The 21,026-nt window shown below is 45.4% G+C and overlaps 1 protein-coding gene across 2 annotated transcripts in view; it reads left to right on the forward strand.

Moving 5' to 3' along the window:
- Window positions 1-21,026, forward strand: part of NTN1 (netrin 1) — a 178,479-nt gene that overhangs the window by 65,802 nt on the left and 91,651 nt on the right. The gene's annotated exons all lie outside the window — the stretch shown is intronic.

Below are 21,026 nucleotides of genomic sequence, written 5' to 3' on the forward strand. Positions count from 1 at the left end.
GGCACATGAGGCACCTCCTTGGAGCTAAACCTCCGTACATGGGTTTGGTTCTTTCTTTGCTGTAGATTCCTACAACCACAGTTGGTGGGTTAGAGGGAACGCACATTTTTGCAATCTTTTGTGTCCTTTACACGTATTGGCAAATTGCTTGTCAGATGAGTTTTACGTACTTGTATTTTCATCAGCAGTACTGAAGAGCAGTGGTTTCCCCCATATTCACTGAGTATTGTCAATTAAAAAAGTGTTTATGTCAATTTGAATGGTTAGAAATAGCATCTCTGTTTAAAAACTGCATTTTTTTGACCATTTTTTATTTATATGTCTGTTAGCCATTTATGTTCCTTCTTTTGGGAATTGCTTATTCATGGCCTTTGTGTATTTTTTTCCATGGCAGGGATTAATATTTTCTTATTAATTTGTAAGAATCTTTGTGTATCAAGGATGTAAATTGTTTGTTATATCAATTGCAAACAGTTTTATCCCAGTTTGCCCTTTGCCTCTTGGTTTTGCTTCTAGTGCTTGTTTATATTTTTAAAAAACTTTTTATTTTCATGTAGAGACATGTCTAAGTGTTTTCTTTTTAACATCTGTCTTTGGTGTCATTCTTAGAAACCTACAACATTGTAGATACTCACCCAAATTTTAGTTTATTCTAGCACTTTCATAGCTTAATTTTTCACACTTAAATCTTGAAACCATTCCTAAGATGATCTGATGTCTAATGTGAGGTAAAGGATCTAACCTTACATTTTCCCAACATTGTCCTTTTTCCATTGGTTCAGTATACTATCTTTGTCTTGTGTTAATTCTCACATATTCTTGGTTCTGTTTCTGGAGTCCTTTGTGTCCAATGATAGGAATCTGTGTCCTTTTGCCAGTTCCACACTGTTTTAATATTTTAATTATTTTAGGGCATGATTCCCATGATTACAAAATTTCTTGGCTGTTCTCTTGCATTTTATTTCCAAATGAACTTTACAGTGATTTGGTCAACTTGGAAAAAAAATTCCTCTGTGATTCACACTGAAATTGCATTAAGTTTATAGATGAACGCTCAGGGAATTAAAATCTTGATAATATTGGATCTTCTCATCTGAGACTTTAGTATGGTTTTCTTGTGTAGGTCCCTGTACATTTCTTAAGTTTATTCTTGGGTATTTTGAATTGTTTTCAGGAAAGGTGAATGGTATCATTTTCCAGTTATTTTCTAACTGTTTGCTGTTGGTATATACACACGCGCGCGCACACACACACACACACACACACACACACACAAGAAATTGAGTTTCATATATTTACTTGCTAAATTTACTAATTGGCCTCTTCATTGAACTGAGGGTCTCTTTTCTATGGGTAGGTCATCACAGTGTCTTCATAGCATCTTTTGTCTCTTTCTTTCTAGGATTTCTGCTGTTCATTCACTTTTCTTGTCTTGTTGCATTGGCTACACCATCCAGAAAAACTTTAAATAGTAAGGGTGATAGCAGGCATCCTTGTCTTAATTCTGACTTAAATGGGAATGTCTAGTGTTTCAGATTTCTATGTCTAAGGAATGTTAATTGCAGCTTAATCTTATTCTGATATTTCAGAGGCATTGTTAGTGCATAATTAAAAATCATCTTATAATACAGTGATATCACCCAGCATCAATGGATCATACATATCTATTTGACCTGTGGGTCCCAAACTTCTATTTTTCTGTCACCTTCATTCTCTTTCTTTTGCATTATTGACTTATGGGAAGTTTCCTTGGCTTTCTTCTCTTGTTTCCAAGCTGTCTGTTATCAGTTATGTCTGTTGTCACTGGGTCTGCTTCCAAAAGTTATCCCTCTTCCCTTCTTCTTTTTTTAAACCATTGTTTTAATTGAAGTCATAGTCCATGAACGTGGAAAACATTTCAAGCACTAAAAAAAGTAAAAATTCAAAAGCAAAAAATTTAAACTCTAAAATAAAAAGTGCCTCTCACATCAAAAGCTTGTTCACTCCAAAAAAGGCAGCGTTTTGTATCCTTGCAGAAATGTTCGATGCACATACCAGGACATATATGAATATATATCTTTGTATTTTTTTTTGCAGAAATAGAAGCACACTATTCATACAATTAAGTGCTTTTTTTTTCACTTAATAGATTGTGACAATATTTCTAAATCAGCACACGTGGGTCCCTTATTATGCCATTCAGTGCAGGTGATATAATTTATTTATACAGCCTCTGATGCACTTAGGTTTTCTCGGTCTTTTGCTATAACAAAACCAGCTCCAGTGAACATCTGTGTAAATATAAGCCTTTTCTCCCCTTTCCTGATTTTCTGCTCCTGATCGACTTACTCTGACTCCCTCAAGAAAGGAAATAGATGAGCCATTCAACACTCGTGCAAACTGAGATTAAACAGTTTCTGAATGAGGGTCTGATGATTCTACTGAGCAAAGTAGATAGATTTTAGTCAAGGACTTTGTATTGTTTATCGTGACTAAGGAGTGGATGTTTTGCTCATTTCTTGATTGTCACCTGGCATTATTTACTTCTGAGTTTGCCAGTTAAATGACCCCTCCCACCCATCCCCAAAGATGAGGTTGATGTCACCTGGCGCAACCAGGATGTGACCTGAATCTCCCATGTTGTCATTTATTCTTAGTTTTATCAGCATCATGTGTAGGCAAGGTGAGCCCTACGTGGCCATGCGGCATCCCCAGTGATGCAGCTGGGTGCCCTGGGAGGCACCTGTATGGTTTGGAGAGTTGCTAACCACAGAGAGCTGAACCTCAAGCAATGGTGGATGAAGGGGAAACCTGTGGAGTATGTCTTGAAGGATGTGGGAAGAGTCATTTCAGAGTATCCTACCTGATGCAGCAAATGCAAACAGAGACTCTTGTGGACCCAGAGCATCAGGCGGGAAGCTCACCTAGGAGGACCATGTGGCTGGAAGATGTCTTCACAGGACTGCAGCTGAAGCAGGCTGTGAGATGATGCTGGGTGTTTCCAGCCACGCCTGTACACAAAGAAAATAAGCACCATACATCACTGGGGTATGGACCAGGGAGGCTGCTGAGATGCTGCTGGAGATTCTAGGTTGAAGGGGAGATTAGGGTTTTCAAAATTGATGAGCAATTCTTGTCTCACTTTTCCCTCAGGCAGGACAGCTTTTGTTAACCGCTAATGTTCACTTCTTTCTGATTCCAAAAGCAGTGAGTGTTAATTTGAGAAATTTAAGAAAATACAGAAAAATATGAAGAAAAAATAATCGGAAATTGTACCATCTAGAGAAAAAACACTGATAACATTTTAGCATACGTTCTTCTGGTGTGCTTTCCTATTCCTTTATACATGACTCTCAAAGCAGAACAGAATGAAACTTACATGTGTTGTTTTGTAATCTAGGCTTTCTACTTGCTTCACTGGAAATTTTTTCCATGTTATGAAATACTCTGTAACATTATTTAAGTAGTCTCATATGATGTCATTTTATGAGAACCATAGAATAATGTATTTTTAACCAAGTCCCTATTGTTAGAAACTTAGGTTGTTTCCAGTTTTTTCCTTCCTTCCTATTAAAAAATTCTACAGTGAATGTCCTAGATGTATATTTATATAAATTCCTAATTTCCTTATAATAAATTCCTAGAGATGAAATTTCTGGGTCAAAGGATAAGCATATTTTAAATTTAAATTTGCTCTCCAAAAGGATGAAAGCAATCATATTTCTACCAGAAACATGAGAATGCCTTAAACTCTTGCCCATAATAGTTATTATTTTAAAATCTCTTTACCCTGTGTACTAGGTAAAATAATTATTGTGTATCTTTTTTGAGGCTGAATTGCATTTTTTCTGAATTTAAAATGTAAATTTTTTTTAAATGTAGAAAAATCTGAAGAAGAAAAGTTATTGAGTAATCCTTTTCAACCTAGAAATAATCACCACTAAACATTTTGATGAGAGTTCTTCAAAACATCTTGCTAAGTGTAATTTTGCATACATTTTACTCCCTGTCATTTACTGACCTGCTTTTTCTGCTCAGCAATATGCCACAGGTATCTGAACTGGTCAGGAGAACTCTGCATCGTTGTAATGGCTTATTGTGTAGATTGCTGGAGTTTGTGGAAACAGCTCCCTTGGTCTACCTTATGATGCAAGTAATTTTTTTCTGGTGTGGTATTTACGTTTTAATTATGTTTGTAGGGCGGTGGTTACCTTTTAATTATGTTTGTAGGGTTTTTTTTTTTTTGATACCAAGGTAAATTTTTATGGCATATCAGTTTTTTTTTTCCCCAGGAGTTTTACCTTTGTCATTCTATTGCCAAAGTAGAACTTTCTCTAGCCAACCTCTATCTCTAAATCTCTAAACCTCTCTGTTTTAGTTCATGCTGTTCTGCCATCGAGAGGGCCTTCCCTGCCCGTTTCCAGTTGTTGAGATGCCCTACCTGTTGTTCGGTGTCTGTCTGAGACTGTTCTTTCTCCATGAAGCCTCCTTGATTCTCCATAATGCGACATTTTCTCTCCATGAAATTCATGATGTCCTGCCTCCATTATGTGCATACCTTAAGTAGGACATTTATCACATTCTGCCTTATGTTACAGTCATGGTCTTATAGTCCATAAACTGTTTGAGGCCTAGGACCATCTTCCATGTCTGTGACCATAGCATCATCCATTGCAGGGCTTGGCGCATAGTAGGGTCTCAGTACATACTTGCTAGACTGACTCACATTGAATTTGTGTGGATCAATGGATCAGATCTAGCCCAAGGAGTTGGCTGGCATGACTCTTGAGCAAGACCAGACATGGGTTTCTCTTAGTTCCTTTACTGATTGCGGAATTCTCCATATTTGTGGTGTGCGTTCCGGAGAGGAACTTATTGTTCCTAAGAATTGCCCACTGGTGTTTGTTCGCTTTTTGCGTCAGCTAGTGCCGATCCAGTGACATCTGGCACTTTTGGCCAGAGGCCTGGCCCTTGGGACACTGTTATGAGCACACAGTGATTGAGAAGCAGGCTGGCTGTATCTATTCCAGCCCAGGGCCCATGACAGCAACCTGGCCAGGTGTGAAGAGAACTTAACCTTAACTCCTGTAACACAGATCAAGCCTGGATTCCATCATGAGCCCTGGCTGGATGGGAGGCTTGGAGACCCAGCCGTGTAAGATGTTGAGATCCTGCTGTATCTTCCTATTTTGGGGTTTGTGACCTGTCCCTAAAATATAAAAGGAAATAATAAACATGACAAGGGGCTCAACTTCATTAGTCACCAGGGAAATGCACATTAAAGCCGCAGGATACTCCCACTGTGTATCCACCAGAATGGCTACGATGGAAAAAGAGAATCTCAAATATTGGTGAAATGGCTCTGCTGGCAGGAGTGTAAACTGGTCCAGCCATTTTGGAAAACTGTTTGCCTTTCTCTACGAAAGCTGATACGTGTATCCCCTATGACGTAGTAATTTCACTGCAGGTATGTCCCCACCAGAAGTGTGTACCTAAGCTTACTGGGAGACGTGTGTTGGAATGTTCATAGGAACACTATCTGTTGTAGTCCCAGACTGAACACTGGCCATCAACCCCTGTCAACAACAGAATAGAAAACAGAAATTACGATACATCGTATAGTGGAATCCCGTACAGGAGTGTGACTAACTCACAACCGCATGCAACTGTTGAGGAAGAGAAGTCAGGCACCTGCTGTGTGATTCCACTTGTGTCAAGTGAAAAAACAGGCAAAGCTAACATGTGCTGTTAGAAGTCGGGACATTGGTGACCCTGGATGGGTGAAGGGGGCGGTGGGTAGCACCCTGAGGGGGCTTCTAAGAGGGGAGGCAGGGCTCTCGTTCTTCATCTGCATGCTGATGACACAGAGTTTTCAGTTTGTGAAAATTGCATGAGCAGTAGTACGCTTATCTGAGCAGTTTTCTGACAAATAGTGTATGTCAGGAACAAGTTCAAAAGTAATCGGGGGAGAATATAGCTCAAAGGGTAGAGCTCATGCTTAGCACACAAGAGGTCCTGGGTTCAATCCCCAGTACCTCCTTGTCCCCCCAAAATAAAAAAATTAAAAATTAAAAAATTTTAAAAAAAGTAGTCGACAAGGTATGTACACCAAAGAATTGAAAGCAGGGGCTCAAATAGATGCGTGTATACCTGTGTTCATAGTAGCCTTATTCACAATAGCCAAAAGGTAGCAGCAACCCCAGTGTCCATCGATGGATGGATGGATAAACAAAATGTGGTCTGTGTGTCTAATGGAATATTATTCAGCCTTAAAAAAAGAAATTGTGACACATGCTACAGCTTGGAGGAACCTTAAAGCTAGATGCAAGAGGACAAAAAAACGTATGGTTGTACTTAGATGAGGTACCTGGAGCGGTCAAATTCAGACAGAAAGTAGAAAGGTGGTTGCCAGGGGCTAGGAGGAGAGGCGGCTTCGGAGGTTATTGTTGAATGGGTATCAAGTTTCAGTTTGGGAAGGTGAAAAAGTTCTGGTGAGGGGTAGCTTGTGATGGTTGCACATTATTAATGTGCTTAATACCACTAAACTGTACACTAAAAATTGGTCAATACATTTCAGGGGGCGGTGATATAACTCAGTGGTAGAACACGTGCTTAGCATGCACGAGGTCCTGGGTTCCATCCCTGGTACCTCCATTAAAAAATAAAAAAGATGGTAAATTTTATATGTTGTGTGTTTTACTATAATAGAAAATAAAGTAGATGACTGCAAATAATGATTGACAGCACAAAGCCAGCTCAGCTGAGGGACCCGTGAGGAGCCCAAGAAGGGAGATCTGAGCACAGAGGGGCTCTGGAAACTGTTCCCGGGGTGGGGAGGGCCTGGTGTGACCTTGGAGGTAGCAGTAGGGTCAGAGCTGCCAGGCACACAGGCTGTGTCGAAACTGGCACCCTCGAGAGTGCTCACGCCAGCCCGGGTGAAACTTCTCTCTCACGGGCACATCTGGACCCAGCGTTCGCTACCACCCCACCCCCCTTGCCAGCGCCTGGGCCCCTGGCCGTGTCCTGACTTCAGTGCGGCATTCCCGGCAGGTCCTGGAGCCTGGGAGACTTCAGAGGAGGCGATCTGGCCCGTGGCAGGGCAGGATTTCCCACGTGGGCTTTATTCTGGGGAGTGAGAGGTTGGAACCACAGTCCTGACCTGACAGCCAGGGCCTGCTGCCCGCAGGACATTTCAGAGTCAGAGTCAAGTTCTTCCATCCTCCAGGCTGTCCTGTGCCAGGCCCAGGCCCCGGTCACAGTGAGTGCCTCCAAGTGGGGCAGGGGTGGGGTGACCTGTTGCCCAGTCTCACTATGGGAACAGAGGCCCTGCTAACCGTGCGGAGGGCAAGAGACCCAGCTGCCGGGTCCTGGAGGAGCAGCCTTGCTCAGGGCCCACTGGGGGCAGAACTCCCCCTTCCCTCTGGGCCAGAATGCTGGGGAGCGACGGGCAGATGCTTGGTTTTCAGCGTCCCCTTCGGAATGGGAAGGTGGAGTGTTAACTCTCTTACCAGCAGGGACAGGGTTCCCAGAAAAGCTGCGTTCTGACACCTGGACTTCTGGGGCCAGCCTGGCTGGTCAGCTCCAGCCACTCTGCCGGTCCCAGGATGGCTGCCTCTCCGGGGCCTTTTCTGGGGGTCTCTGGAGCTCAGGGTGTGGGGATGGTAGCCTGAAAAGGCTTAGAACATTTCTGGGATAGAAAGAAATGCTCTCAGCCAGCAGGTGGATGTAGGAGGCATTAATCCAGAATAATTTTTCCTGCTGAGACAGTTTTGTTATAAATCTAGGGAGACGTGGGAGTTCCTTGGGGTTTTTGATATTATCCCTGGCTTCTACGCGGAGGGCAGAGTTGGGGCGAGGGTGTCATGCTATGAGGAACAGGATTTGCACCGAAAAGATTTTTTTTTTTTTTTTTTTTTGGTTCCTTGAGATCTGGTATTTCTTTCTCCTCTTGTCTCTCCTCTGTTCATGCTATTGGTAGAGAAGAGGTAACTTATCTCTGGTTCTTTAGGAAATGTGGGAATCCTCCCCTCACCTCCACAACCTATGAGTGGGGTAGAAAAGGAGATAGCCCAAAGATAGAGGGGAGTGGGCTGAAGAGAAGGAAAAAGAAAAGAATGAACGGTGAGCAGATGGGCCCTCGCATTTTGATCAAAGCTTGGTAGTGTGAGGGTGGGGAAATCAAGAAATCTTCTAGGCCATTGGTTCCCAAAGTGCGATCTCAGGCTGCAAGGGCAGCACCTGGGAACTTCTTAGCAACGGACCCCGCCTCAGACCCACTGAATCAGAATTTGCATTTTAACAAGATCCTCCTGGGTGGACGGGAGTATAGCTCAGTGGTAGAGTGCCTGCTTAGCATGCAAGGTCCTGGGTTCAAAACCCAGTACCTCCATTAAGAAAGAAATAAATAAACCTAATTACCTCCCTCCAAAACAGATTCTCCAGGTGATTCATGTGCACCTTGAAGTTTGGGAGCACTAAGCACTAACTGGGCCCAGAGATATGAAGTGGCTTGTCTGTGATCCCACAAATTGGTAATGGCAGGGGTGGGACTTCCCTCCTGCTGTGTAGGTGAGATGGGGCAGTAGTATGTACCTGTCGGTACCAAGGATTTGTGTCTGGAAGAATCTATTTGCGTTGTGTATCTTGGGGACAAAAGTTTTGAAGTTGGAGACATGCCTTTGAGTTAACACACAGAACTGAGTACCCTAAGTGCTGTGGGCTTGGTTTTGATCCTTGATTTGACATCAGGTCATGACATTTCAGACATACTTTTTTCTGTCATCCTCACCACCACCACCACCACCACCAGCATCACCACCACCGTTATCATCATCATAGCACTGACCCTTTATCAAGCACCCACTGGGATCCATGCCCTGTGCTTAATACACAGGTTATTTCACCCGTCACACCAGCCACATACTAATCTCTTTTAAAACTGGGGAAACTGAGGCTCAGGGAGATAAGTACGTAATGTGCCCACAGTCGCTCATCTGGATAATAGAAGACCTGAAATTTGGACTCCGTGGGCCCCATGTGATTCTAACATCACACTTACTTATACTTGGGAGGGAAGGTAAAACTGTAGTGCGTTTTGTATTTGTGACATACTCCAAATTCTGTGATTCTGGGGCAGAAGTTATCCTGTAAATGCCAAATATGTTTAGTTATTATTACCATATGTTAAAATGTATCAAGGCATTTTATGATATAAACACAAATGTCTGTGTCAGTTTAAGTTTCCATATGCATTCTAATTGTATTTTAATTACAGACTGAAATGGAAATTCTGTATACTTCAGCCAGCTGGGAGAAAAGAATCCTAAATGCTCAAATAAAATGTGATTTATGCTGTTGCAAAAACGAATGTGAAGAACATGTGGGTACTATCGCCCTAGTTATGATTGTCTCCAGATTATATATTTTAAGAGAAAGAGAAAGTCGGGGGTGGGGGTGGGGGTGGAGGGAGCTCTGTGTAAACACAGAAACATTGGATTCGATTTACAGCTTGTTCAGCTGGACATAGATGCCCAGGGTATTTACCAATTTCTCCCAACTCCTGCATGGGTTGGGCTGATTGGTTTATTGTATTTTCAGCCTGTGGTGCTGGTGGGTTGGCGAGTGGTTCGTGAAATATTTGGTGGACTTGGATTGGTCAGGGTTCTTAGCTGCAAATAACAGAATCCACTACACAAAGCTCAAGGGATCCATTAAAAAATTTAGCCAACTCTCAGAATTGTTGGAAGGGCTGCAGAAAAGACTCCAACAAAGACCCTGAATCTCTCCCAGAACAAGCCGCCAGGCGAGCTGCTGCCTTTGCCACAGTCAGGAAGTTGCAGAAGCAGACAGTGGAGCCTTGGCCGCCAGCTCCAGAACCGCAGCCCCCCAGCATTGCCCCCTCCCCCCACCAGGGAAGGATGTCCCCGCCCTGGCTCCTTCTCTGCGGATTCACACGGAAGCCTAACTAGCAGAGCCCAAATCACATGCAGGCTTAGCTGCAAGGGAGTCAGGGAAGGGTTCCAGCTGTCCAGCCCCTGGGTGTCAGTCAGACACTCCACAGCCAGCTTTGCCTTGAAAGATAAATATAGTGTTCAACTTCATCACTTTTATGTTAGAATTTGAGAACTTAAGACATTGTTCAATAAACATAGCAAATAGACTGACCTAGAATGCCTATGAGAGCAGGCCTAGGGTGGTATGGAAGGCATTCTCAGACCCATCTCCAAATCCCAACCATCCATCTTTCAAGGCTGCAGTGCCACCTCCTCCAGGAAGCCTTACTCCCAAGATGGAGGTCTCTGTCCTCTGCATTCTCCGAACACTTCATCTGCCCATTCTCTCAGAAATTATGATATTCTCTTTCATTTGATAGTTATGTGCGTCCATGTTTTCTCCTCCATATCATTCTTTTTGACTTTTTTTCTTTAATAAGAGGCCATGGCTGATACAGTATCTTTGAAGTATCTTTCATTCTCCTGTTTAGTTCCATTAAACTCCCTTCCTCCCAGGGGTAAATAGCATAGTCAACTTATCTTCCCATATTTTTTCAACTTGTACTGCATTGAAGTATCTATGCACAATACGGAGTGTTGCATTGTGAGTTGAGGAGTTTATCTAAATGCTGTTTTTCCAGACGTATCATTTTACAACTTGCTGTGTTTCTAAGATGTATCCATGTTGCTTCATAGGGTACTGCTTCATTCATTTTAAGGGTTACATGATATGACGTTGAATAAACAAGCTACAATTCATTCATCCATTTCCAACTGATGGCCATTCAGATCCTTCCCCTGCTTTTTTCTTATTACAGACATTACTGCAATAAGCAGCTTTATCTGTCCTTCCCAGGGTCACGGATGAGATTTTTCTAGGATGGACACCAAAACCCATAATTGTTTGGCTGTTTCCAGCACTGCTAGATGCTGTCCAATTGCTGTCCAAGATGATTGCTCCAATTTCCACCAGCTCTCCTTGGAGGATTTCATTCCTCCCCACTGTAGCTAATACTTGATAGTGTCAGAGTTGTGTATTTCTGCTAGTCCAGTGGATGTACTATTTAAATTTGCATTTGCATTGTTGTTTGATTTGCATAGGCCTGATGGTTAGTGAGGTTGAGCATCTTTTCATAGGTTTATTGGCAGCTCAGGTTTCCTTTTGTGTAACATGCATCTTCATAGCTATTGTGTATGTATATTCTATTGGTTTGTCTTTTTTTATTTATTTGTTACGTTCTTTATATATTCTGGATACCAGTCCTTTGTTATCTGTGCTGCTGTTATTTTTTCCCAGTCTGTCATTGTCCTTTTCCCCTTTTGTCCTCTGTATCCTCCGATGTGATTTTGGTTCATGCAAATGCCTGAATGAGGGCAGAATGGTGTTTCCCCACCGGACACTGCCTGGCTCAGAACCTCAGCGTCTCCATCAGCGAGAAAACCTGAGTCCCTTCAGGTGCTACCCTTTGAGGTGGGAAAAGCAGTGTTCCTTGCCTGTCCCCCCACCACTTACATCTTTCTCTGTCTTGGTGTATTAGCTTCTAGGGCTGCCATGACAAATTATCACAAACTTCGTGGCTTAAAACAGCAGAAGTTTATTTTGTCACGGCTCAGGAGGCCAGAAGTCTGAGATCAAGGTCTTGGCAGGACTGGTTCCTTCTGGAAGCTCTGAGGAAGAATTCGGTTCCTGCCCCTCCCCTGGCTTTTCGTGGCTACTGGCATCCTTCGGGGTTCTTGACTTGTAGACATGTTCCTCCAGTCTCCGCCTCTGTTTTCACGTGGCCTTCCTTCCCTTCTTAATATCTCTGGGGCTTCTCCTTTTCTGTTTCTTACAAAGACACCTTAAATCCAGGATGATCTCATATCAGGATCCTCAACTGCATTACATCTGCAAAGACCCTGTTTCTAATTAAGGTCATATTCACAGGGACCAGGAATTAGGACGTGGGCATATTCTGGGGGACCGTTCGAACCCCTGCATTATCCCTGAGAACTCTAGGTCAGGGTGTGTGTGTGTGTGTGTGTGTGTGTGTGTGTGAAGAGGGTGCAGCACTGGGAGTATGTAGAGGAGGAGCGGTACGTGCTGAGAGGCCAGTACGTTCTGTGAGCTGCCTTCCCCCAGAGAGGCGTGGCCATGCATGTGGGACATTGTCGTCTATCACATTTTCCATCTGTTCAGAGTCCCAGAAAACAGGCAGTGAGTATATAGGACGATGCCCCCTGGCTGAGCGTCACCCCTCCCCCATGGAGCTGAGCAGGTGGCCGTATCCCCCGCAGAAGTGGGCCGAGACAGGACCAACTGTGGTCCACTCTGCCCATGAACGGATATTGAACTTGTTCAGATCCTGCCCTTTAGAAGATAAAGGAAAACAAACAGGACCCATAGGAAAAATAGAAGCATTGATCAATCCCTGTTATTTGGGGATTCCGTATTAGTGAATTTACCTACTCACTGAAGTCTGTGTGTGCCCCCCAGAAACAGCCCTCGTGGCCCTGTCACAGTCACCCTGGTGCAAGCAGAGCAGGGAGGAATCTGAGTCACCCGAGGTGCACGTTCCCAGCTGAGGTCTCACAAGGCGACAGCCTTTCCGTTTCAGCTCATACTATAAACAAGCATCCTTTTTGTGGTCACTTGGTGCCACATTTTTTGAATTTTTCTGCTTTTTGTTGACGATTTCGCTGTTTGAAATGGCCCCCAAGTGTAGGGCTGAAGTGCTGTCTAGTGCCTTAAGCACAAGAAGGCAGTGACCGACCTCACGGAGAAACCACGTTAGATAAGCTTCTTTTGGGCGTGAGTTACGGGGCTGTTGGCCATGAGCTCCATGCTGATAAGTCAACAGTGTATATTAAATAAGGTGTCTTTAAACAGCCACACACATACAACAAGATCAAGTAAGTATCGATCCCTTTGCAAAAACTCTGTAGCCAGAGACTGGTAGGAACCTACTGCTGTTCCCTTAGGAGCAGCGGTTCAGTATTTGCACATTGAGGATTCCTTATAGGGTATGACCACCAAGGGAATCAATTTGCATCTGAAAGAGCCCACCTCTGGAAAGGATCATGTCACAGGATCCAGGAGCAGGTGTCAGGAAATTGGCACCCTCAAGTGACAAGAAGATATTCTCTGTGTCACTGAAGCCAGCATTCCTCAGCTGAGGACAGTCTAAGGTTAAAAGGGAGCAGGATAAGATGGACATGGAGATGGAATACTGGGATACAGGGAAAGATTACAAGAAAACTAAGACATTAACTGCAGGATCAAAATCCACTTAGCGTGCAGTAAGGAGAGAAAAAATGTGGCCAACAATGGATTAGTTAAACAGCTCTAGTATAGCTCTAAGGTGACAAGTGTATGATTCAGCTATTAGGTATGTTTACAAAATAATCATATACAATATAGTTACTTATTGACTTAAAAAGGAATAAGGGAAAAAGGACTATTAAAATAGTATGAGCATGTGATGAGTTTTTAACTCCTTTTTAAAAGAAAAAGTCTATGTGCTTACTTACAACCTAAATGTCCATCAAAAGATGATTGGGTGAAGAAGATGTGGTATATATACAATGGAATACTACTCAGCCATAAAAAAGAATGAACTAATGCCATTTGCAGCCACATGGTTGGATTGTCATACTAATTGAAGTAAGTCAGACGAAGACAAATATCATATGATATCACTTACATGTGGAATCTAAAAAAAAGGATGCAAATGAACTCATTTACAAAACAAACAGACTCAGACATAGAAAGCAAATTTATGATTACCAAATGGGAAAGAGGGGGATGGTTAAATTAGGAGTTTGGGATTAGCAGATACAAATGACTGTATATAAAATAGATAAACAACCAGGTCCTACTGTACAGCACAGGGAACTATATTCAGTAACTTGTAATAACCTATAATGTAAAAGAATATATGTATGCATAACTGAATCACTATGCTGTACACCAGAAACTAACACAACATTGTAAATCAACTAGACTTCAATTATAAAAAAGCATACGTGCTTGCTGAGAAAGGTCTGGATGACTATATTAAGGTATTTAGGATGGGATAAAGGTTACTTTTAGTCTGTCACATGCATACGTTTCTGTAATGTTTGCTTTTATTTTTTTGGCAAATAAATTTATTGATGGATTACTTGAGTTAAAAAATTAAAGTAGGGCTAAAGAGGAAAGGGGGTTACAGTGTAAACTGTTGGGAGCTGTTCCTCCGCCTCTGTTCTCTCCTGGCCTCTGGTCCCCACGACTGGCTGAACCACCTGTGTCTGTGCTTGTCTCCCTCTTTAGACTGTGAGCCACCTAAGGGCAGTCTTTGTATTTCTAGAAGCTGACCCAGTGGGACGGTCAGGGCATCTTGGAGGGGAGGAGAGGGCATCTTGGAGGGGAGGAGAGGCGATTGTGAGGCAGGGAGCATCCTTGGGGCTGCCTTGGTCTGGACAGCTCTCCCCACCTTCAGTCCAAGCTCCTTCCAGGTGGAGCCTTGGCACCTGGGAGTGTCCAGGGGAGGTGGGCAAGTGAAGAACTGATGCCTTGAGCCCGTTCATTCTGGTGACCAGCAGGTGTGTTGAGGCTGATTCAAGGCTTTTGAGAAAACCTTATGCATTTTGGATGGGAGTTGGGGCATCGGAGGCAGTTCAGTCGGATTCTCTGAAGGTCCAGTGTTGGTGTTGGCTCAGAATGTCTCTGCAGGTGCACAGGCATCCTGCTCACCAGTCCCAGAGCTTATGTCCGGGAGAGAAAGCCTCGTCTCTGCTGAAAGCGTGTCCTTGTCCACAGAGGTTCCTGGAGCTGGACAGATCCCTCTGAAATCCTGAGAAGGATTTGATAAATGCTGTAAATGCTCCCACTCGTGCGAGCGCTGGAGTTAATTTAGAAACCAGCTTCACAAACACAATCAGGAGGCCTCTGAGGGAAAGAAGGCAGGCGGGAGCGAGGTCTGTGTGCTGACTCATCTTCCCCCAGGGGTGGTGACACACGGCTCTGACATTTCCCGAGGCCGCAGCCCCCAGAGACACAGGCCAGGCCGCACTGAGGTCCTGGACCGGGCAGCCTCCGATGGACGCCGGAGGAGGGCCGGCGGGGCGAGTGGAGGCGAGGTCCCCGCCGACTCCTAAGCTTTGGAGAGATGTCCTCTCCCCCTCCCTGGACAGTCGAAGAATTTTCCTCTCATAAACAAAACTAACAGGGGCTGCTGGGTGGAGGCCCCAGGGACAGGCTGGGTGGCCATTTCCTCAACCTCTGCATCTGTTTCTCCAAGGGGCAGATTGTGGAAGCTTCTCAGAGGCCCGGAAAGCCGCCTGTGGGTCTCGTCGTCTTATTTGGTTAACCGAGTGCCATGGCCTCTTGGTGCTGGCGAGGGCTCTGTTGTTCTTGGAGGAGAGGCAGTGAGCCTTTTAGACCCTTGTCTGCACAGGCAGGGGGCCCTGCAGCGCACACAGCGAGGGAGCAGGTGCCCCTCGGCGAGGGCAGGCGGTGTGGGCTGGTGGGCAGAGCCCTCCCGGGGTCGGGAAGCAGCCCCGAGTTGTGACCCATCGGCCCACCAACCAGCTGTGTGACCTCCGCAGCCCTTCACGTCCCTGGGCCTTCGAGGCCCCACTTTTGTGCCAGAAGGTCAAGCTGGATGGTCTGTGGCATCTCTGCTGGCTGTGTGCTTCGGTGAACCATGGCAGGGGCCGCTGTGATGGCGGGGTTTCCTCCTGAGGCCCCTTCCTCCCCTGCCCCCCTTTCTCTTACACATCTCTCTGACTTCCTCTTATTTTGCTTCTGAAGCCATTCCGTGGAGGCGAGGAAGATGGTGCTTGCCTCAGCTTGAAAACTGGGGCCAGCAAACACTCCCATCCATCACATTCTCATTGTCACTTTGGAAGGTCCCAGAAGGTCAGCTTCCAATCGCCTCTCAGTACAGTCTTATTTGTATTGCCCGGGGGACTGCCTTTCACAGACCGCCGGGGGAAAATACCCCTTGTCCTCCCTAGAAAAGGTGATAAGACATGGATTATTCTGAAATGAGGCAAGAAGAAGAAAAGGTAGGAGGACTTTCCAGGACATTAAAGAGCAAGTGTGGGACAGAAATATTTTTCAAGTGTTGAGGGCATCCTGCTTATTTCACTTACTGTTGTTGAGGATATCTTGTCTGCTTTCAGGAAGGATTTGTGGCCGAGGTACAAGGGGTGGCTTTTGAGATGAAAATGTGTATTGTGATTCCCTGAATGGGGTGTGGGAGAGGGGTTGGAACGTCCCCCCCGCTGGGCGGAGGAGGGGCCTTGGTCCGGCCCAGCCGGGAGTGACACTGGGGAAGTGGCAAGGCGTGAAAGGGTACTTTTAGGAAAGTCTGGATCAGACATGATGTTATAGGAAAAAATGCAGTGTCTAAGGAAAGAGAGCGTGCATAGAGGGAAAGCCGGGGGACAGGGCAGGGAGGCAGGGAGGACATAAAGCAGATTGTCATTGGGAGCCCGGGGAAAGGGGCTGCCTGGCAGCAGGGGCCGGGCTGCTGCCTGGAGGGAAAGTGGTAAAGGATGCTCTGCTTCCCCAGGGAAGGCCGGGCATTGGGGTGGAGCGGTTGCGGATTGGCTGGTGATGCCAAGAGTCAGGCCTGCACATTTCTGAAGCATGAGGACAGGCAGAGCCTCAGACAGAGCCGCTAGCCCTTGGTCTGTGCCCAGAGGAGTGACTGTTGCCTTGGGAAGCCTCCCCTGAGTAGGGCTCGTCCCCCTCCTTGACATCCAAACCTTTGGGGGTCGGGGAGAGGGTCCACTGTAGGGGAAAGGGAGTCATCTTGCCCAAGACCCCCTTTGGAAAGGACTGCGAAGAGTGGAATCTTCCCCCCTTGTCCCCTCTGTATCGTAAGTGAAGGGGGTCAGGTGCCACATCTTGGGCTGCGAGCAGCTTCTGGAAGTGTTTGTTAGCGAGGACCATGGACCATAACGCCTGGCTCCAAACCCTGGCTCTTGCCAAGTGACCGGGGGCTGGTTAATCTTTGTGCCCAGTTTCCTCAGTGCCTGCTTCAAAGGGATGTGAAGATCCAGTTAATTCTTTTTAAAAACTGAGGCACAGTTCACACATCACATAATGCACCCATTCAAGGTATGTAGTTCAGTGGCTTTTAGTATATTCAGAGTTGTGCAACCATCACCACCGTCAGCTTTCATCATCCCAAAAAGAAATGCTGTATTCATCAGCTGTCACCCCCCATTTCCTCCTGTCCACCCACCCCCTTTCCTGGCCCTCGGCAGCCAGTATTCTACTTTCTGCCTATAGACTTGCCTATTCTGGGCATTTCATAGAATGTGGTCTTTTGTGACTGGCCTCTTCCCTTTAGCATCCTCATCCCCAGGTTCATCTGTGTAGTAGCCTATGTTAGAACTTCATTCCTTCTTATGGCCGAGTAATATTCCATTGTACGGATATGCCGTATTTTATTTAGCCATTCACCAGTTGATGGACATTTGGGTTGTTGCCGCTTTTTTGGCTGTTGTCAGTAATGCTGCTGTGAACATTTGCGCATAGGTTTTTGTGTGGACACGTGTTTCCATTTCTCTTGGGTGTATACCCAGGAGTGGGATTCCTGGGCCATGTGGTAACTCCAACTTTTGGAGGAACTGCTGGACTGTTTTCCAAAGCAGCTGCACCATTTTACGTTCCCACCAGGAGCGATGCAGGAGGGTTCCACTTTCTCCGTATCCTCGCCGCACTTGTTAACATGTGTCTCATCACCCGGTGGGTGTGCAGTGCTCTCTTGTTGTGGTTTTGATTTGCATCTCCCTGGATGGCTGGTGGTGTTAAGCCTCTTTTCCTGTGCTTATTGGCCATTTGTTCATTTTCTTGGAGAAGCGTCCATTCGGATCCTTTGCCCGTTTTAATGGGTAAGTCAGGTCGTAGAAGTGCCTGGGAATGCCTCGCACATGGGAAGCTCAAGTGAGCTGCGTTTTTAGAGAGAGTCCCCCGGACTCGGCATGCCGGTCTCCTCACCTGCCTGTGCTCAGAAGTCAGGGATAGAGAGGGGCTGCATAAATGGCCGGGCATGCAGGAATGGGTGGCTTTCCGTTTTCTTCCAATATTCCCCCACTTGGGGAGAGGCTGGAATGTTTGCCACCTACCACAGGCCAAATGCCCCCTGACCCTTTCCAGTGCAGTTTTTCCCACGTCCCTGTGGCGGGCACCTGGCTGCCCACACCTGCTGCCTTTGGCGGTGACTTCATTGCTACTCAGGTTTTGGATTTTGTTCATCCACAAGCCCCCAAGAGGCTGCTGGCGGGGTTGTTGGCAGTGATGGGGGCTCCTCCATCGCGCCACAGATACGGTTCCCTTGCGCGTATGCCATCCCTCTGTTGTTTCATACCGGCTATTTGCTGCGCAAGGGGCCCCTTGCCTCTCTGTCAGCTGTCCTTTTCATTGATTTTTTGCTTCAACATACTCCAGTTTTTCCCAGAGTTGATCAGTCCTTGGTGATGACTGAACTCAGGTTTGGTTTGACCTCACCCTTTAAGTAGATCTCCAGCTCTCCCTGGAGACTCGTGCGCGCCTCAAGCGACGAGACTGTCGGGGATCTTGAGGATTAAACCAGCAGGCTGTGCTCATCCCGCGTGGTGGGACCAGGAGGGAGGGCCACATGGGGTGAGGAGAAATTAGGTTACAGATGGTCCAGGTGGACACGTTGGGCTGATAGCTGGATGTCATAATTAAAATTCCCGTGAGTGAACCGGTCCCCACAGCCAGCTTGTTAATGACTCCACTGGTGATTAAACTGCCTGCTCCCCAAGGTCTGTTTTCTCCTTCTTTTCCTAGAGGCCATTTAGATTCAGATTCTAGTTCACTGTGAATTTCGCTTCTTCTGCCCTTGAGCAAGCCCCTCCCAGCCGCTCCCTGTCTCCACCATGCCGGGGGGTGGTTCATTTTTCATTCGCAGTATAATATCTGGCAATTGTGCCTTATCCTATTTTTGGTTTCCTCCCCCATCTTCTCTGTTAATCCAGGCCGGCTCCAAGCGTGCTTCCTCTGTGATTTCCCCACTCGGTTCAGGCACTCATTCTCTCTTTGGGACCTCTCGGCATTTTTATGATGATGATTATTCTGGCACCGGGATAATTTGTGCTCGCTCACGTGTGCTCTGCAGAGGCTCTGCTGCCTCTCCCCGCACCCCTTCTGGAGTTACTCAGCCGGTCCCCCCTCCCCACCCCCTTACAGGAATGTGGTCTGCAGCATCCCCTATCCGGTCCGCCACACCAAGGCCCAGCTCAGGGTTGGCAACTCCGGTCAGGAACCGTTTTTCCCTGGACTCTGTGGAACAGCTGCCTCCCACTTTCGCAAAACCTCCTCCCCTCCACCGCCCCAGGCTTTTCTTTGTCAGGCGATCACACCTACTTCCTCAAACCCATCCTCCTGTGCATAACCATTTCCAGACCTCTCATGGTCTCAGTCACCTCCCCTGACACCTTCTAATTTGCCATTGCCCCTCTTGATGTGGCAAAGCTGGAAAGTGACCCCGTCAGTGCCAAGGGCATGTTGTCTTTCTTGGTCTGTATGTGTTTGGGGTTCTAAGTAATTCTAAGCTTCAGAACTACATTTTTTTTTTTTAAGCAGCAACACTCCCGAGATACCCGACGTCCTCTCAAATTTGGTTCATAACTAGCAAATAGTGACTTCAATGGGAGGCTTCGAGCTTGAGGCAGTGGCTTTTATTTCCCAGTGACATCCTGACCAGCCCACGGGGGTGCCTTGAAGTTGGCTTTAGAGCAAGCGAACGGGTCTAGGGGAGCCTTGCACACCAAGCAGTGGTCAGACTGTCAGGCATAACCCCAGCTCCCCCGATCTTATGCTGTTGTTTCTCATGAAACTAGTTTCTTGTTTTACTTTTCATGTTACAAAGGCAATGTTTCCTTAAAGTTAGATGTTTGGGCTGTTTTCAGATTTTTTTGCACTCTAAGCTTTGCTATGTTTGAATATCCTTCTAAGTGGATCTTTGTGCCACTTACCATGTTCCCTTAGGATAAATTCCCAGATGTGGGACTGCTGGGTCAAAGAGGAAGCACATGGTGAAGACTTTGAATGCACGTTGAATCATTGCTCTCCCCCAAAGCTTCCCAACTTACAGCGCGGAGGGTGCTTGTCCCTGTTTCCTCGTGTGTACTGGGCACTAATTACTCTAAAAAATACTGACCAACCTGGAAGACGAAAGTGGTATTTGAATATTTTAATTTGTATGTCTTTGTAAACTTACAAGAAAGGTTGAACCTTTTCCCCAAGTTTATATTTTATGGATTGACTGTTGGGGTATTCATACATTTTTCTGGTAAGAGTTCATCTTTTTCCTTAATGAACTCTTTCTATGTTCAAGATTGTAACCTTTGGTCCGTCTTTTGTCTCACAGATACTTCTTCCAGGTTGTTATTGATTTTGTGGTTATTGAAATTTGAAAATGTGTGATGCATTTGGGTATATCAACTTTAAAATGGTCATACAGTCCATGTTCTATAATCCACATGTTTTATAGTGTTTGCTTTTGGTGTCATCCTTAGAAAAGTGTTCTTGACCCCAGGAGAATATAACTATTCATTTACTTTCTCTTCCAGTAATTTTTGCCGCCTTCTTTCTTTCTTTTCTTTTCTTTTTTTTATACGGAGCTACTGGGGATTGAACCCAGGACCCATGCATGCTAAGCACGCGGTCTACCTACCACTGAGCTATACCCTCCCCACTGAAGCCTCATTTCTTACATATAAACTCTTCATCTGTCTGAGCTGTCTTAGTAGAGGGAATGGAAGGAAAGTGTGACATAATTTCTGGACGGTCATCCAGTTGCCTCAACACTACTTATAACCTGGTCTGTCTTTTTTTTTTTTTTTTTTTTTGCCTCAGCTTTCTCCCCGGTTTGTTTGTTTGTTTGTTTGTTTGATATAGACAAGTCTTGTTTTAGACTTTCTATTTGATTAGGTTTTCCCTCTATTCTTTTTTTTTTTTTTTTTTTTTTTTTAGTTTACAGTGTTGTGTCAGTTTCTGGTGCACAGCATAACATTTCAGTCATACTTATACATACATATATTCATTTTTCT

The sequence above is a fragment of the Camelus ferus genome, chromosome 16, assembly GCF_009834535.1.
Source record: "Camelus ferus isolate YT-003-E chromosome 16, BCGSAC_Cfer_1.0, whole genome shotgun sequence".
Classification (NCBI taxonomy): domain Eukaryota; kingdom Metazoa; phylum Chordata; class Mammalia; order Artiodactyla; family Camelidae; genus Camelus; species Camelus ferus.